General features: G+C 34.8%; 1 long non-coding RNA gene across 1 annotated transcript in view; it reads right to left on the bottom strand.

Annotated features, from left to right (window-relative positions):
• Positions 1-17,911, bottom strand: part of LOC136832432 (uncharacterized) — a 199,920-nt gene that overhangs the window by 140,371 nt on the left and 41,638 nt on the right. The window lies entirely within an intron of this gene.

Here is a 17,911-nt window from a genome sequence, read left to right as displayed (position 1 = left end):
CAAAAAAGATGTGTGTGTGTGTGTGTGTGTGTGTGTGTGTGTGTAGACGTCAATGCAACACAGCCCACTGACCTACCTAGCTGAAGCTCTATGAAAACAAGATGAGGAATAAGTAAAAAGGAAACGAAAAAAAGAGTGTGTTTTAACTTAACAAAAATAAAAATTCAAAATAAGAAGAACGTCAGAATTAGTAGTAGTAGTTGTAGTATACATGTTTTTTCAGTCTATCCTCATATATACTAGACACATGTATTTTATTAAGATGAAGGGTAAGGAAGTATGTTTCCTCTCATGTGTCGGAATCCAGGAAACGTTTTCATTTTATCCCCGGAGACTTCACTTTTCTGATGCCTGTCCATTATCTGAGCCGATCTTACTTCCCTAGAACATGGACTAAAAGCACTCTTCCCTTTTTATCTAGATCCCATCTCTCGCGGTCTCTCTACGTATCTCTAGATCTCTCAGCGTGTCTGTTTCCGTGACCTTATGTCAGTGCCTTTACCTATCTACATTTGTAATTTCACTTATATTTTGTAATTTCAAACTGGTAAATGTTGCACCAACAATCAAATTTCAGTGATGCACCAATGCCAACAAAAAATGAAAATAAAGTTATGTTCACGTTAATAACTATGACCCAGAAATGGAAAAAACCACTGGAAGAATCATTAAAACTAATTGGATATACTTCAAGATTTATACCAGGCTTGCTGAAAAGGAGAGCAATTTCTCTCTCAAATGTCAAAAACATATAAATAAGCGAAGGAACCAAGAATAAAGAGGTTTTCGTCACTGTAATTCTAAGCGAGAGCGGCAATCTATATCATATATAAAGATAGTATCTGAATCTATATGTGGTTCTTTCTCATATTTTATTCCCCTTTTCCCATTAATTAAACCAAATCAGACCAAAGGGCGTCCTGAGCGATTCTCATTTATTAAAATGGAAGTTCGCTGCGAAAGAAAATTATAGTGTACAACATTCGGACTGCAGCAACGTAGAAAGTAAACTAGCCCGCATGCATTTCATACCCCTTGTCGAAGATAAGAGAGAAAATGAACACTCCCCTACATGTAAAGAAAAGAGGCATACGATTTGCATTACAGAGAAACGAATGCTGAATGAGAAACTCAGGGAGAGTACGCCCCCCGAGATACACGGAATTAAGTTTATCCGGAAGCATATTCCGCATGCTGACTATCATTTGACGAAATTATTATTATTATTATTATTATTATCAGACGTCAGATGATGAACCCTTTTCATATGGAACAAGCCCAAGTGAGCCACTGACTTGAAATTCAAGCTTCCAAAGAATATGGTGTTCATTAGGAAGAAGTGAGACGAGGGAAAAGGAAATGCAAAAAGAAGGATAATTTTATTTTCCCTGATGAGAACATTCTCTTTGCATCAGATTGAGATGAAATTCCTCTAAATCCTCAACATTTGTAGGTAATAAAACCCCTAGTTATGGTAAAACATTTGCCGTGTCTTAAATCTACAAGATATAAATAACGGAATTCTTCTTCACTGTGACTCTAGGCATCGCAGTTACCTAAAATAAATTATACACACACACACACACACACACATATATATATATATATATATATATATATATATATATATATATATATATATATATAATATATATATATATATATATATATATATATATATATATATATATACATATACATATACATACATATATATGTATACACGTGTGTGTGCCTTTCCCTCTCGCAAAATTATCATAATTCACTCCCATTAAACAGAGGTTCGCCTCTGGACATTCCACTTGACAGTCTGAACCTAACATTCATCGTGGAGGCCCCACCCAGGCCCACACACACGAACGCACAAACACACACACACATATGTATATATATATATATATATATATATATATATATATATATATATATATATATATATATATATATATATATATATGTTTTTGTGTGTGTGTTTATTCAAGCGTGCATTAACTGAAGAACTGGAAAAGGCTCATCCCCTCAAAAATAAACAAACAATGAACTAACATCCATAAATATGTACCTAAAACCACAAAATTTCACCTAAACAATTCTAAGCACAACCACTATAATATTTCCTACATTGACAAATCTCCCCGACGAGCTTTATCAAGAAAGCACCTTCAATTTCCAGAGAAAATTTTTTCAAATTCCCACTAAGAAAAAAAAAAAAAACACACACACACACACACACACACACAAAAACAAAAATCCTTCCCCTCGGATTTTCCTCCCAGAAAAGAGGTATACCTGCAGAGTTTCGATTCGGTCTGGGACATTGCGAGCGGCTGATGATGTCACAAGGGACAACAGGGGGGGACGAAAAGAGCATCATTTACGGCTCAGTGGCCCGGCTGAGGTGCTAAAGGGTATCGTATTTCCCAAGGTTGCTTATAAATGTAGGAAGAGAGAGAGAGAGAGAGAGAGAGAGAGAGAGAGAGAGAGAGAGAGAGAGAGCAATATGCTCGCTTGCAAGATAACAGGAAGCAAGAAAGGTGTAAGTTCTTAATTTCACTTTGAATGACAAATTATTTACTAGTCATCTATAGCAGGCAGACGAATGGATTTCAAGCCCAACTTGAGGACAAATCCAGAGAGAGAGAGAGAGAGAGAGAGAGAGAGAGAGAGAGAGAGAGAGAGAGAGAGCAATATGCTCGCTTGCAAGATAACAGGAAGCAAGAAAGGTGTACGTTCTTGAATTCACTTTGAATGACAAATTATTTACTAGTCATCTATAGCAGGCAGACGAATGGATTTCAAGCCCAACTTGAGGAAAAATCAAAAGAGAGAGAGAGAGAGAGAGAGAGAGAGAGAGAGAGAGAGAGAGAGAGAGAGAGAGAGAGAGAATCATCTTTCCGGCATGTGTTTTATTTTCCCCTTTACCTTTCCTATCGTCTTTATATTTTCTATTTCTGCCATCAGGACTTCTCTTGGCATACGGAATTTCCTCGTTCTTTTTTTTTCTTTTTAATTAATTTTCTATTTAATTCATGTATTGATTTACATGCTAAGTCTCGGCATTATTTATTTATTTTTTTTGCATATCTCAATTTATTAAAAACGTTCAAACATTTCTCCCCTCTCTCTCTCTCTCTCTCTCTCTCTCATCAGATATGCAAAACTGCAGGGCTAGAGGTTTCAAAGGACGCGTGGTAATTGTTCAAAGAAAAGTTTATCTTCATAATGAAATAGAAGATATTGTCTTTATCCCCCCCGCCTCTCTCTCTCTCTCTCTCTCTCTCTCTCTCTCTCTCTCTCTCTCTCTCTCTCTCTCGCTAATCAATTATACACGACAACATAATATGTAAATTCAGATAAACACGTCGTCTAGTTAGCGGAGTTGGAACTAAGCGATAGCATATTATTATTATTTGGTATAAGACGAGAAATTCCCAAGAGATCTAGATTATATGTGACATTTCCGAACGATGTTATAAACCGTCAATAACCAAAGATCGAAAATCTTACAGTTATTCCTATGAAACACCCTCATCAGATTGGGAATCACTAGATGACACTATCAGTGAACAGGGATTTACATAACACTGGTTACTATACTATACTAAAATTCAACATTCAGGTGTGTTCAGTACATGGTGAAGAGATTTCGTCATATCAAGGTCTAAGGATTTAAAGTTGTCGCCACTGTAGATATCTGCACATCAGCAATTCACTTTATGATCTTGAAACAAAGCACTGGATACCAAGAAACTGAAATGCTAATGTTCCCTTTACATTTTTCTAAGAGATTCATCATTCAGAGGTTTAACTAACTGGGGTAAGCCATTTTTTTCTCATTCTGAGAAAATAGGCTTCAAAGAGTTTTATATTATTCAGAGCCTTTAATTATAATTAAGCTCATCTTTTGTGGAAATTTTGTTGGCAAATCTGACAAAGCAAATAGCTGAAATTTTGATGTTATAGAGTACCAAAAACTGAAACTCTTTGACTGTAAAACTCAAAAAAAAAAAAAAAAAAAAAAGAAAAAATCCGATGTGCTAGTTCGTCAAAACAGGGACGAATTATGAAACCCACACTTCAGCTTCCTTTAGCAATGCTGTCGTGTCGCCAGATCACAAACTGACGATAATTCCGCTGCATGAAAACAATTAAGAGCCACAAAAACCAGGGTCAACCAGACTGTGAGATAGGCCAATCGCTTTTCAAACGCCATTTCAATTTGAAAGGTAATGGTTGAGAAGGAGACATGGAGGTTCCTATGGCAATCCTACACTATTTAGAACTAATGATGTGCCAGAATTACGAATATTTTTAGATCTTCAAGTAAAGGTTACGAAAGATGTCTAACTCATTTTTTTAAGGATATGAGAGGGTTCAAATCAACAAATATTCACGTTCCTTGCAATATTAAATAGTCAAATGTTATTTGTAATACAGGCAAGATGATATAAATAACTGAAAACACGATTCCAACTGCTTTCATCCTAAATTAAGAAGTAATTTACAATAATGACTTCATGTTAGTAGTCTAAAAAGTGGGTTCATTGGGCTTAGCTTTCATTTGCTAACGTAATTCCCTAGTGTACACACAATCCTAAACCTTATCATGCGAAACTATGTAAAATAGGTTTTAAGTTTCTTCACCCTAAACCCATTAAAAACATTGTTTATGTGACCGCATCAAAGATGACATGTTTACAGTTATATTCCTACCATACCTTTAATATAAATTTATGATTACTGCCCTTCATATAGAAAACAAAATACTTTGTTGTGCCAGTGTTGTATGTGTTTAATTATACATTTTACTGTGTATCTTAAGTGTACTTTAGATACCTAATTACCTATTTTTTTACGAGTGACTTGTTAAAGCTTAGTGGAAATATATCCCATCATTAGAATTCTCTCCTTCTCTCTCATTTAATTGTGCTCAGTAACTAAACCCGGCCCCCTCCCCGCCTACCTAGGCCCCCGCAATTCTGTGACACCTGCTGTTGATTCCCCCGTTTAATTAATGACTTGAAGTCAGTCATTGTGTCGTGTACAGGACACGTGATGAGGAGTATTATGTTTCCTTTGTGGGGAGATCAGTTTGAATTTGGCACTAGGAAGCACAACTAGTAAGCATATATATATATATATATATATATATATATATATATATATATATATATATATATATTATATATTATATATATATTATATATGATATATATATATATATATATATATATATATATATATTAACTTTATCACATACACAATTGTTCCGTGCATTGGTAGTAATTGAGTTAACAGGACCTCCTTCAAACTGATGGTATCTAGTGGAGATATTTATTAAAAAGTAAATATCTCCACTAGATACCATCCAGTTTGAACGAGGTCCTGTTAGTAATATATATATATATATATATATATATATATATATATATATATATATATATATATATATATATATATATATATATATATATATATATATATGTATATTTATATATGTATGTATGTATATATATACACATATACAGTATACAAATATATATAACATTATTTCATTGCTTTCATTATCTCTGAGGAAAAGTTTACTGGCCCACAATAAGAGTTCTAGGAAGTAAAAGGGCAATATCTCACTGTCACCATATTGACAGACATAAGAAAAATCAGCAACACAAAGCTCACTATTCTGAAAATTTAATTAATTAATGCGATCTGATCATTAACCTTAAAAATATTTGCAACCAAGGTTAAGTAAAAGTTGTTCTCGACACCCCGAAGAATTTACATAGTCGAAATTATATACACTTATATAAATATATGTATATATATGTGTGTGCTCACTGTAACTTTGTGAAACAAGACGAAGCACTGCAGAAGTAGTTTCACTCGTTAATTCCAAATGATACAAATGTTCGGTTTATTATCCTCGAATCATATGTCATTAAAACTAAGACTGCAAGAATATGAAGTTTGCTTTGCGCAATTCATGACAAATACTTTTAGTATTCGTGGACATATAAAACGCTCCCTTACACGTTCCTGTCCTCTGTGTTTGTCTTTTACATTTTATGGTCTTTCGCCAGTGTTTGACAAGCCTCATTTGTCTTGCAATGTTATGTGTCATGACAACAATGCGTGTTTGTCATTCATTTCTAATTTTTCCCCATCAATCGATCTGGCCATTAACTCGGAGTCGAGAGTGCAGACTTTCCGGTCCTCGCAGTCTGGGAGGTTGTAGGTATCTTGATCAAAGATACTGGTCTTCTTACTTAATTTCTATTTATTTCTTTTGCTTTAAATGTTGGGGCGTTTTATCGTGTTCTTTGTTGTAGTTATGTCTAGAAAAAATATACCGGTTTTCTTATTTAATTTCTGGTTATTTATCTATTTATTTTGCTCTAAATGTTGAGGCATTTTATCGCCTTCTTTGCTGTACTTGAATCGAAAAAATATACTGGTTTTCTTATTTAATTTCTATTCATTTATCTATTTATTTTGCTGTAAATGTTGAGGAATTTTATCCTCTTCTTTGCTGTAGTTGTCTAGAAAAAATATATTGGTTTTCTTATTTAATTTCTATTTATTCATCTATTTATTTTGCTCTAAATGTTGAGGCATTTTATCATTTTTGTTGTAGTTATCAATTTCTATTTACTTATTTATTTCATTTGCTTTAAGCGTTGAGAGATTTTAACGTTATGCCATGGCAAATCTGGTTTGTATAAAAAAAGTTTGAGGGATGTTAACTTCCAGTCATACCATGACAATTCTAGTACTTGATTATAAAATGGAGTTGTGAAATATTCATCTCTGAAACCCATCTTGCCCATGGTCTCCCATTTTCTCGACGATACTAAACCAGTTCATAACATTCTGAATATATTTTAACCTATGCTGTATATAATACATATGTAACACAGGTATACAAATGATGGAAATACGAGAAAGAAGGGACGATATTCTAGAATTAAGCTACTCTACGTTTATATTTGATGGACAAATTGGTTCATTTTATCTAATTCAATTTAACTTTATTTTATTTCCTCCATTCTGCCTGATCCATGACCAGGCAGAATTAGCTGCAGACTGCCTTTTAAACCCTAAAGGATATTTAAGGTTTTAAAATCAACCACAGAGACCACAGAAGAAGAGAAACCAGATATATCACTGCGCACGCGCGAAATCATACAGGTACCACTGCACCCATATCTCTATCTCAGATGTTACCCCTTTGTATGGTCCACCATCAATGTGTGGCAGCAATTAATCTTCCTCCCAACTGAGGTTTCGGTGAGGTACAAATCTCTTGAAAATCACTGCTAACACAAACACCTTTCTGGTAATCTGAATAGGCTAATAGTCACTGAAATGTCAGGTGAATTATTTGACACTTAGTCACGGAGGAAATAACACTGAATGAATAGAAATTCCCTTATTTCTGTTTAGAAACAGTGGACATCACTATATTTCTTAAGGTGTCTCAACCTCATAAGCAGTGAGTGAATGTATTATATCCTCTTCCCCAATGAATGAGGTGAGTTTATACATAAGTGCAGGCAATATCAACTAGTTTTTGGGGGGTCGTCAGTTCAAATTCCCAAGGAAGAGGTTACTGAAAATAAAATTTTTTTAAGGAGGTATAGTGTTGCTGAGAGCGGAGGTATTAAACCATAGAAAGTGGTAGAGTGGTACCCGCTATGATTTAAAGCACAATCAGTGGCTTATATGTAGCACATTGTACATTATATACATATACATATATACATACATACATACATACATACATATACATACATACATACATACATACATACATACATACATACATACATACATACATACATACATACATACATATATATATATATATATATATATATATATATATATATATATATATATATATATATATATATATATAAACATGATCTACAGAGATGTGAAAATACAACTCCAATCCAATGGACTCCTAACTTTTCATTTTCTTAATATTTTCTATATGGTTTCCACTGAAACCCTTCAATAATATGGATGAAAAATAAATGGAAATAAAAATGTTTTCTTGGCAAGCCTTCGAACAAGGGTCGAGTAGCAAGGGACAAAAAATCAGCGTAAATCACTACGACAGAATGAGGGTTGAGAATAATTTATCTTAGCTCATGTACCGTCTATCTTTCAGAGTGGAGTACATTATTCTACTTTCAAAGTTGGTTACTTTATACAAAAGCTGACCTGATTCATGCTCAGTCTTTTGATGTAATGACAAGTATTGTTTCTTTTTCAGTAAAAATACACTTAGGGACGCAGTGGCCACATTTCTCTGACCTAAGAAAATACAACTGTTTTAACTTTACCAATTCCTATAAATTTTTTAGCACGATTTCCCCTGAAATCATTTGAAAATCTGTGAAGAGATCAAGCGATGAATTGCTCTTTCCTGCGAAATGCGATGCAGTTAATCCTAAATCATTCCAAGTAACGTATTCATCAAAATAAAAGCGTTGCTTCATCTATAATTTATCCCGTAACATTAATCTTTAACTGCCACAAAATTCAATATGAATAATCTTCGAAAATTAATATACACTCACTACCCTTCATATTTCTACTCAAAGAAGCTCGAATACATTTTAGTCTTAATCGCAAAAAGGAATTGACGCAACACATATCACCGATCCATTTCTCAGTGTTTGCCGAACTACGAGTATATAATGCGTATTAATTTTCAGTTTATAAGGGTTTCAAATACAGGTTAGCGTTCATAAAGTTGAACAAAGTTGATGATGTACGCCCCCCGTTCGCATATTCATGGATTCGTGCCACGTCAATGTAGTACCTCCGAAAAACTTCATCATTCAACACTTGCAATATACTGTATATTCCGCTGCGAAAAATTAATTGCATTGAAATGAAAGCCCAATTCTTTGAACGTGCTAACTTAGTCAGACTAAATTGGTTATTTTTTTTTTTTTTTTGGCGATGCAAAAACCCTTTTATATGTCACCAATAGCAGTTGATCCGTTGCATGCAATACTGGATTAATTTTCGCTGAAAGCTTTTGCCTTCATGTTAATACGAATTTTACGTAACGGCTTCCATTACTACAGTATTTTCCATGACTTCAACTAATTAATTTTAGATGATTAATAAACATAACGGGCGAGATATTCACTCAAATTGATGGCTTTTGTTCAGCTATTTCAGTGAAAATATCAATTGAACACGGGTGTATATGGCAAATAAATTGTTAAACGTGACTGGGGTATAATTTCAGAACAATAATACACAATATCAATAACATCTTCATAGTATTATTATTGGGTTCTTTTATGAAATTCCCGTTTATGAATATTCTAACTTTCAATCTGTGCAAAGACTGCCATTTACACAACACGAAGCATGTTAACTAATCTTATACATATCATTATACATATATATATATATATATATATATATATATATATATATATATATATATATATATATATATATATATATATATATATATATATATAGTGTTAACCCACCTTCATGTTGGACAATTGACAGTCTTGCCTGATGTTGACCTAGGTCGTGAATTAGATAATACCTGGTGATTATTCAACTGTGTTTGTCCGCAACACAATAGCAATCTTATGACAAACAAACTCATCGAACGCAGATGGTTAATATCGTATGGAACCACTACCCTAAAAGAAACGGCTTAGCGTAGATATATATATAGCATATATATATATATATATATATATATATATATATATATATATATATATATATATATAATATATATATATATATATATATATATATATATATATATATAATCTTTATGAATATCAATATCTCTCCAAGCACAGACAAAAACCAATAGGAAGCGCAACTTCCGTTGTCCCTCATAAACAAAAAAACCATCAACATATCACGAAATACCACTGATCAATCCCACAACCTAACCTCAAAAGCGACCCACGACTTGTGTGTGTTCATTTCCAGCCGAATCTCTTAAGGGATTCCAGTCCCTTGTTATATTCCAGGATCGTCACCCTTACGGACTATGTGTATTCCCCCTGTCATCTTGACTCTGATTATCCCTATTTGTGCATAACCAAGATTATAATTAGAGGCAATAGCCTTAATCTTGTAATCTGGCTCTATGAGGCTGAGGCCTGTGGATCACATCCCATTTGCTCTGGAGAGAGAGAGAGAGAGGGAGAGAGAGAGAGAGAGAGGGTCGTTGAAATTTAGATGGAAATGGCACACACACACACACGAGATGCGGAATGGAATACTCCCAGGAAATGGATGGGAAAAGGCGAGGTAATCTGAACAACAAAGGAGCCGGGGATGAAGAGAAGAGGGCGTGAAACAACAGAGACAAAATTCTTCGGGGAGAGACGCCATTCATGACTGGGAATGAACCTCGGATGACATTTGCTCTTCTTCTTCCTCCTCCTCCTCTTCTTCTCCTCCTTCTTTCTCTTCTTCTTCTTCTTCTTCTTCTTCTTCTTCTTCTTCTTCATGGAGGGATGGTAGGTCAAAATGACTTCGATAAAGGTTTTCTTTGAGAAAAAAAAGAATATGAGACGAGACAGTGCAGCAGAGTAATTGGTCCTGTACAATATACATATATATATACATATATATATATATATATATATATATATATATATATATATATATAGAGTATATATATATATATATATATATATATATATATATAAATGACAGTGACATAAGTACCAACAATACGAAATAGGATCCATCCAGTAAGTTCCGGCCACTGGGTCGTTACGTACTCTCCCAAAGCTCATGCCAATTCGATACGGTGCCGAGAACAGCTGTCCCCGGGCTTGACGTTGGCGAGCCAAAGCCTGGATAAACTATCGTCCCGACCCTCGGGATATTGCATGCAGTTTCGAGGGTCTGACTAAGGTCGCTTTTACTACAGTTTTACTGTATTATATCATTATATATATATATATATATATATATATATATATATATATATATATATATATATATATATATATATATATATATATATATATATATATATATATATATATATACACACATATATATACTGTATATATACACATATGTATGTATATATACATACATACATACATATATATATATATAGTCACGAATGAAGATTGATTTACATATATATATTTCAATTGAACTATGACGGATAATAATAGGATGAGAGCCACAGAACAGTTGGAGCAAGGAAGGCAGCAGGGCATGCCCAAAAATGTATGGAGAGACTGTTGAGCCGACTTTCATTTACTGAAGTGAAGTGTGGACGTTCAATGTATGTGAAAGAAAAAAAAGGTTTGACTTTTGAGATGAACTGTTTGCATATGAGACGTAAGAAGAGCTGACACTAGAATATAAAATTTAGGTCAAAGACCTATGAGGTCATTCAGCCCTGACAATGATGTTGAAACAATGAATAGGTGAGAGTGGATAGTAAGATGTGATTATGAACGGAGGTATAGTAAAACGAACGAAAGCAGTTGCAGCTAGGGGCCGTGAGGACGCTGCAAAGAACCTCCAGTATTGCCTAAAATGCACTGTGCGAGGTGCACTGACGGTACTATTCAGGCGCCCCCCCCCCCGCTACGGGGCTTAAGAAGAATGAAAAGGGTAATGAATACAGAACTATTGAAGAAGTGGTAAAAAGGTTAGTGTAAGCGAAAGGATAGATCAGGATAATCAATTCTCCTGCGTTATTAGTCGATAATAATTCGAGCAGCCTGAGCAAAGGCTTCACGTAATCTGAATTCTAGATGAGCTTCGATACTGATGCATAATCAGGCAAACGGCTTTAATTAGGTAAATGCAACAGCTCTTTGCGCCCAATAACAGAAACAGAGCATAAGGTAAGACTGCAATAACATCATATTTTCTCTCTGGGTTGAATCCGTACGGCAACATATGACGAAATTCTCGCCAATTTCTGTTACAGGAAGGCTTCTTTTCAAACAGCTATGACGGTATAGCGTTACAAAATGTTTAACAAACATTAAATGCTGCTTTGCTTACTCGTAATTTGAAGGGTCAACGAGTCGTACCTACATTTCGTAAACGAAAAGCCTCGAGTTGACACAGAGAAATAAATGAACTATTCACTTATCTAATTAACTAGTTTTTTAATAAATAGCAAGTGGGTTTTTTTTCATTCCACATACTCATAAGTACTTCATTTCTGTAGATCCCTTCATGCTCGGTTAGTGAAGCCTTCCATTAGTGCTAGAAAAAAGCAATTAATTTTTTTGAAATACATAGCTTTATTTCAATAAAAAAAAAATCCATCCTAACTGAAAATGATTAACTCAAAACCGATCCTTTAGTTTTCCTTTCTCCTCGAGTGAACCACGATATGGTTAAAAAAAAAAAGTAGAGCACAATCTGGATTTATCACACATTTTTCCATTCCTTTTCGTGCGATCTGCCACCGATTATACTTGATAAAACTCGCGTCATTCGGTGAAATCGACCTATATTTTCTTCAAGAGAATAAACCGTGATTTCCATCTAATTTTCCCCTTTGAAACCAACTAATATGTCACTATTTCAGACAAGTTCTCTGCCCTGACAGTGATCCAATCTGTTTCGAAAAGTTTTTAAACTCGCAGACTTTTCTCCTTTATTTTTATTTTTATTTTGAAGTTCCAGACTTTCATGTCCTCTCGGGTTAATGGAATTCATTCAATTTATCAGTCAAAGGCCCTAGAGGCGCTCTATAACATTCGATTGCATGTGCAGTTTCCTGGGCTAGACAGTGTACGTGTGTGACCTACGTACATTTATGTATTCGTTTCTCTGGATTCATGTGATATATTCTTCGAACAGTTGATCTTCAAACTTATTCTTCCGGTTATTGTTCATGTGAATTTGACTTATTATATTATATATATATATATATATATATATATATATATATATATATATATATATATATATATATATATAATTATATATATATACATATATATATATATATATATATATATATATATATATATATATTGAGCTGGTCCACTGGTATAGTGGTTAGTGTCGTGGCATGCCACTCTGATGTCACCGGTTCGCGTCCCCCTGCCACCCACCCTGGGCCGATGGAAAGTCACTGCCTTAGTATCATGATCAGTTACTGCTGCAGCGTGGGGTCTGCGGTGGGAGGTGAAACCAACATTCTTTGGAAGCTTGAATTTCAAGTCAATGGCCCCTGTGTGCTTGTTCCATGTGAATAGGTTCAATCTACTGAAATAATAATAATAATTATAATAATAATAATAATAACAATGTATATATGTACACACACACACACACATATATATACATATATATATATATATATATATATATATATATATATATATATATATATATATATATATATAAATTTCTGACTCACACCGGGAACGAACCTCGATCTCCCAGGTAACAGGCCAAGGCGGTACTGAGTCAACATGCTGTTTCCCTTACAAATGGCGACGCCAGAGAAAAAGATAACGTAATGGTCACCAATACATTCATCAGTTAATGGGCGAATCGCAAAAGAGCCCCCCTACAAAAAATCTCACAACAATGGACACTTCAAACACATAAAAAGGCAGCTCATGTGCAGCCAATCACACACCCCTACAAACGTTGCGCCATTCACCTGTATTCTGCGTGCTGTCGCGCTTCCTAGATATAACGGTCCTTCCTTTTCAATACCTCTTTTATGCCCGTGCTAGATTTTCCTCTCCTCCTCCCCAACCAGCTTCCCAACACTTCAGATTAAACACTCTTTACACCAGCCATACCGCCCTACCCAAGAAGTCTATTGTTTAACTTCCGCATAATACAACCCTACTCTACAATACAACCCTATTCTGTAATACAACCGCCCGGCATGCTTGCTTATCATTTTGCGTGAGGGGTCTCCAATGCCTTTCGAAGTTAAGTGACTGACGCTGTCTCTTAATTGTGCTTCCTCCTTTCCACATGATCGAACCAGCTGTAACTTTTACTATCTCAACATTCTTCACCTGTTGAATTCTTCTGTTATGATATATATATGCTACACAAAAAGTTTATCTAAAACATTTATCTCTAAAGCTTCAGTCTTTTGCTTTCTTTTATATTAAACATCCACACTTCTCTTCCATTAACACTTCAAGTTTCTTCCCACTACTTAAGACCCTGCTATTGTTCTTGCCCAACGTTTTCCGTGATTTAATCTTTTCCTCTTCCAACCTGCTTCTGTTGTTTTTACTACCAAACAACTATGAGTATCAACCGCTTCTGTTCTTCGCCCAACTGTACTTCATTGATTGCTCTATTTTGTCGTTTTCCATTTACCACCATAACTAAAATTAATTTCTATATTTATTGTTGACAAAACTGCCACTAAGTGGAACAACAGATTCAACTTCTTTATTCAATTGTAACCAATTCAGAAGTGAAGGATTACTCAAAATTTTCTTCCAATTTGCTTGACAATTCACAAACATCTTACACTAGCGAAACAAAGTCAGGTGAGCCTGTTCAGTCCTGATCCTTAAAACCATTACAGCATGATCAGCTCTTACAGTTGTATGATCAAAATTACTGGTTTTAACATTAAAGGAATCGATGAATGCTAGACAACAACCAATTACGAGACTTGTGTTTAGCCTCATTTATAATTTACTCACAGCAAGATTCAGAGTAAAGTCTAAAGCTCTTAATTAAGCTACTGCAATCAACAGGGAAAGAGGATTGAACCGCTGCCTGTGGCGATCACAGAAATCGCCTAGAAACAAGGAAGATTCCTTATATATTCTCCCTGCACCTTAGCTACGGTAGTAAGATGAGAGTCAAAAATAGTATCAACCACTTCTGGGCTTAGATAGACAATACAACCAAAATTTATTTTCTCTGCGATACTTTAATCATTTGAATTTCGTGATAACCCCATTCATAGCAGGATTTATGAGAGTCTCAACTTAAAAAGAAAGCTTCTTTGCATATTAAAATGTACAGTTCGAAGGCAAATAAAGGGAATTAAAATATAACTTTGTTTTCGTGACAAAGTGACGAGCGGGGGTCGAGACATTTCTTTGATATAAAACAGTGCCCACAGGGTTGGATATATATGGAGGCACTCTACATAGGTCAATTGTTCTAAAATACATCTCAAGATGATTTTATTTATCAATTTACATATTCCAGTGCGTACCAGACATGTCTGTGTTGTTTGTTTGGTTATGATAGCAGCCCAGAATACTTCTTTTAGTACTGACTGGTACTTCTAACATGTGATGAAGACTATATCAAATGACTGGTTTGGTCTTGTGTTTTCTTGGGAAAGCAAAATACCGTGGTTTCAAAGGTTAATATGATCTTCTTTTTTAGATAAATACTGCAGTCCAATTTTAAATGAGTTCAGAAAGAAGTTTTCTTTGCACGAACTCGAAAGGAAATCCTTTATGTCCTTTTGAGGCGAATACAAACCCAGTATAAATAGAACTGCTCTCTCCAAGTATCAATTTGATCAGTGTTCAAGAGACCAGCGTGACAGAGTATCTTCTCTCAGTTAACAGAAAACACTTTGGGACTATCTCTACCAGATATACTATCATAACTTGCCACTGCAACCTCAGAGACAGTTCAGTATTCTATCCGGTTTTCGTGGTATTTCGTGTGGACTCTTTTTCTCTAAATATCTTATTATGATTAGGTAAGCCGGACCTTACTAAAACAGAAGTATACACCTGGACCTCTTTTAACTATAGGAAAGTAAAGCGGGCTACATTAAGCTGCATAAAAACTAAATATATCGAAATAAGTCGCGAAGTTCGATGTCGGTTACTTGCTTTGCATTTTACTATGTTGATGGGGAAAATGGGTGCAAATTTCTTTTAATTAATACCATCATCTCAACTTAAGATGATTACGTTAACTTTGTTAGTGACGGTGATAATGATACCAGAAATTTCCAGGTTGAAAACATCATCACCATTATGAACATGATTGTGGTGCCTGAATATGTTGACGAGGATGATGATGGTAACCAATCTCTTTCCCAGTTTCTCTCCACGTCCTCTGTAAAAGCGCATCATCTTTAGACATTATTAATGAGCCCCGTACCTCTCTGCGCGTGGATCCAATCTCTTTGCAGGCTTAATTAGGGTTGTAAGAGCCTTTGATGACATGAGCTCGGTAGATTTGTTTTCCAACTCACGCCTCCTCTCCTGGTCGCCCCAGACGTTTGTTTTGGTTAGCCCGGCCAGACAGAATCCATTAGCATAATGTAAATGATATCACCCTGAGGTTCGTGAGAGAGAGAAGCCCGTGGAGTTGGAACAGGAGGAGGAGGAGGAGGAGGAGGAGGAGGAGGAGGAGGAAGAGGAGGAGGAGGTTGCATTTCTGGAGGAAACAGAAGCGTCGTTCTTTATTTCACTTCTAAATCGCCCATTCGTAGATCACTTGAAATTGCACAGCACAGAAAAGCAATATCGTTTATCGTTTCTGCTGCCTGTATGTCATTATCATTTTTAATTACTATAGGGCATATATTATATATATATATATATATATATATATATATATATATATATATATATATATATATATATATATATATATATATATATATATATATATATATATATATATATATATATATATAGGTTATATATATATATATATATATATATATATATATATATATATATTATTCAACGAAATGAAGTCAACATGGTAGAAACGAGACTATTAATAAACCTCCACATAGGATGGAGGCTACTTAAATGGTTCACAACAAAGCATAAACTGGAAGATGGATGGTATGAAACAGTGATCCAGCCACTTTGAATCTCAAGACTGCCAGGCCTTTGACAGTGAGAAGGTGAAAGTGGAAACAGCCAATCAAGAGATTCCTGGAAGCCCATGATGTGCTTCCTCACACATGGGTTGATGATTCTGAGGGTGAAATGCTGAGAGATATATGGAAGAAGAGAGTGTCAACAGAACTCAACGAAAATTAGAAAAAAAAAATTAAACTGCCTCCAAGTTGACACTGCTAGGTTGTTATAGCATATGTTCAGCTTCTCTCAGCAATGAAATAGGTGAAGAGTTGCATAACAAGTTCCTATATTCTACGCAAAATAGAGAACAGTCTTGTGAAGAAACTGAGATTAATAACATTTGTATTTGGTATAACACATAATGTAAAATAATGTTTGTAAAACTTCTGACACTGTGAAGCTAACAACCATCAAATGTCCTTCGATGCACTGGAGTCACATCTATCAATTCATAATAACCGAAGCCTTCATATTATGTGTGTGCCTGAACAATTTAAATTGCCTCGGAAGAAAACGTCTGGTAAAATACTGGATGACAGAGATTCTTCAGTGAGACTTACAAAAAGTGGACAGTAAATGTTCAAGAAGAAAATGGAAAATTAGTAATGTCTAAAATATGTCTTCTCTTGTGAGAAGCAAAATTCAAACAAGCCATGAACAACAATAAAGTTAAGGAGGACAAAATCAAAATATATATTCTAATGACAATCAGAAAAAGCTCCTTCTCATTTTACTACACCCTAAATAAAAATGACAACCCTAAAATAAAAATAGGAATTTAATATTATAAGATCGGATGCCGAGTAGGGAGACAGGGGTAGGCGTGAGAAATCCTAACATCTAGAATAACGTGTCCTGCCCTAACCAGACCTTACCTTCCTAACCTAACTTAAGGTGCCTTACCCTGACCTGGCCGGGGGGCGGGGCTTCCCCCCTCAAGGAACACTGAATATCCCTGTCTCCCTACTCTGCATACTACCCAAATTATAAACTATAACTGAATCCATGAATATATCTCCATCTCAAGGTTTCAATATTTGAAACTACTCAAAGAGAATCAATATATT

This window comes from Macrobrachium rosenbergii, chromosome 49, assembly GCF_040412425.1.
Source record: "Macrobrachium rosenbergii isolate ZJJX-2024 chromosome 49, ASM4041242v1, whole genome shotgun sequence".
In the NCBI taxonomy this organism is placed as follows: domain Eukaryota; kingdom Metazoa; phylum Arthropoda; class Malacostraca; order Decapoda; family Palaemonidae; genus Macrobrachium; species Macrobrachium rosenbergii.
Note: the sequence above shows the minus strand (reverse complement) of the source record. Positions and strands in the feature narration are given on the sequence as shown.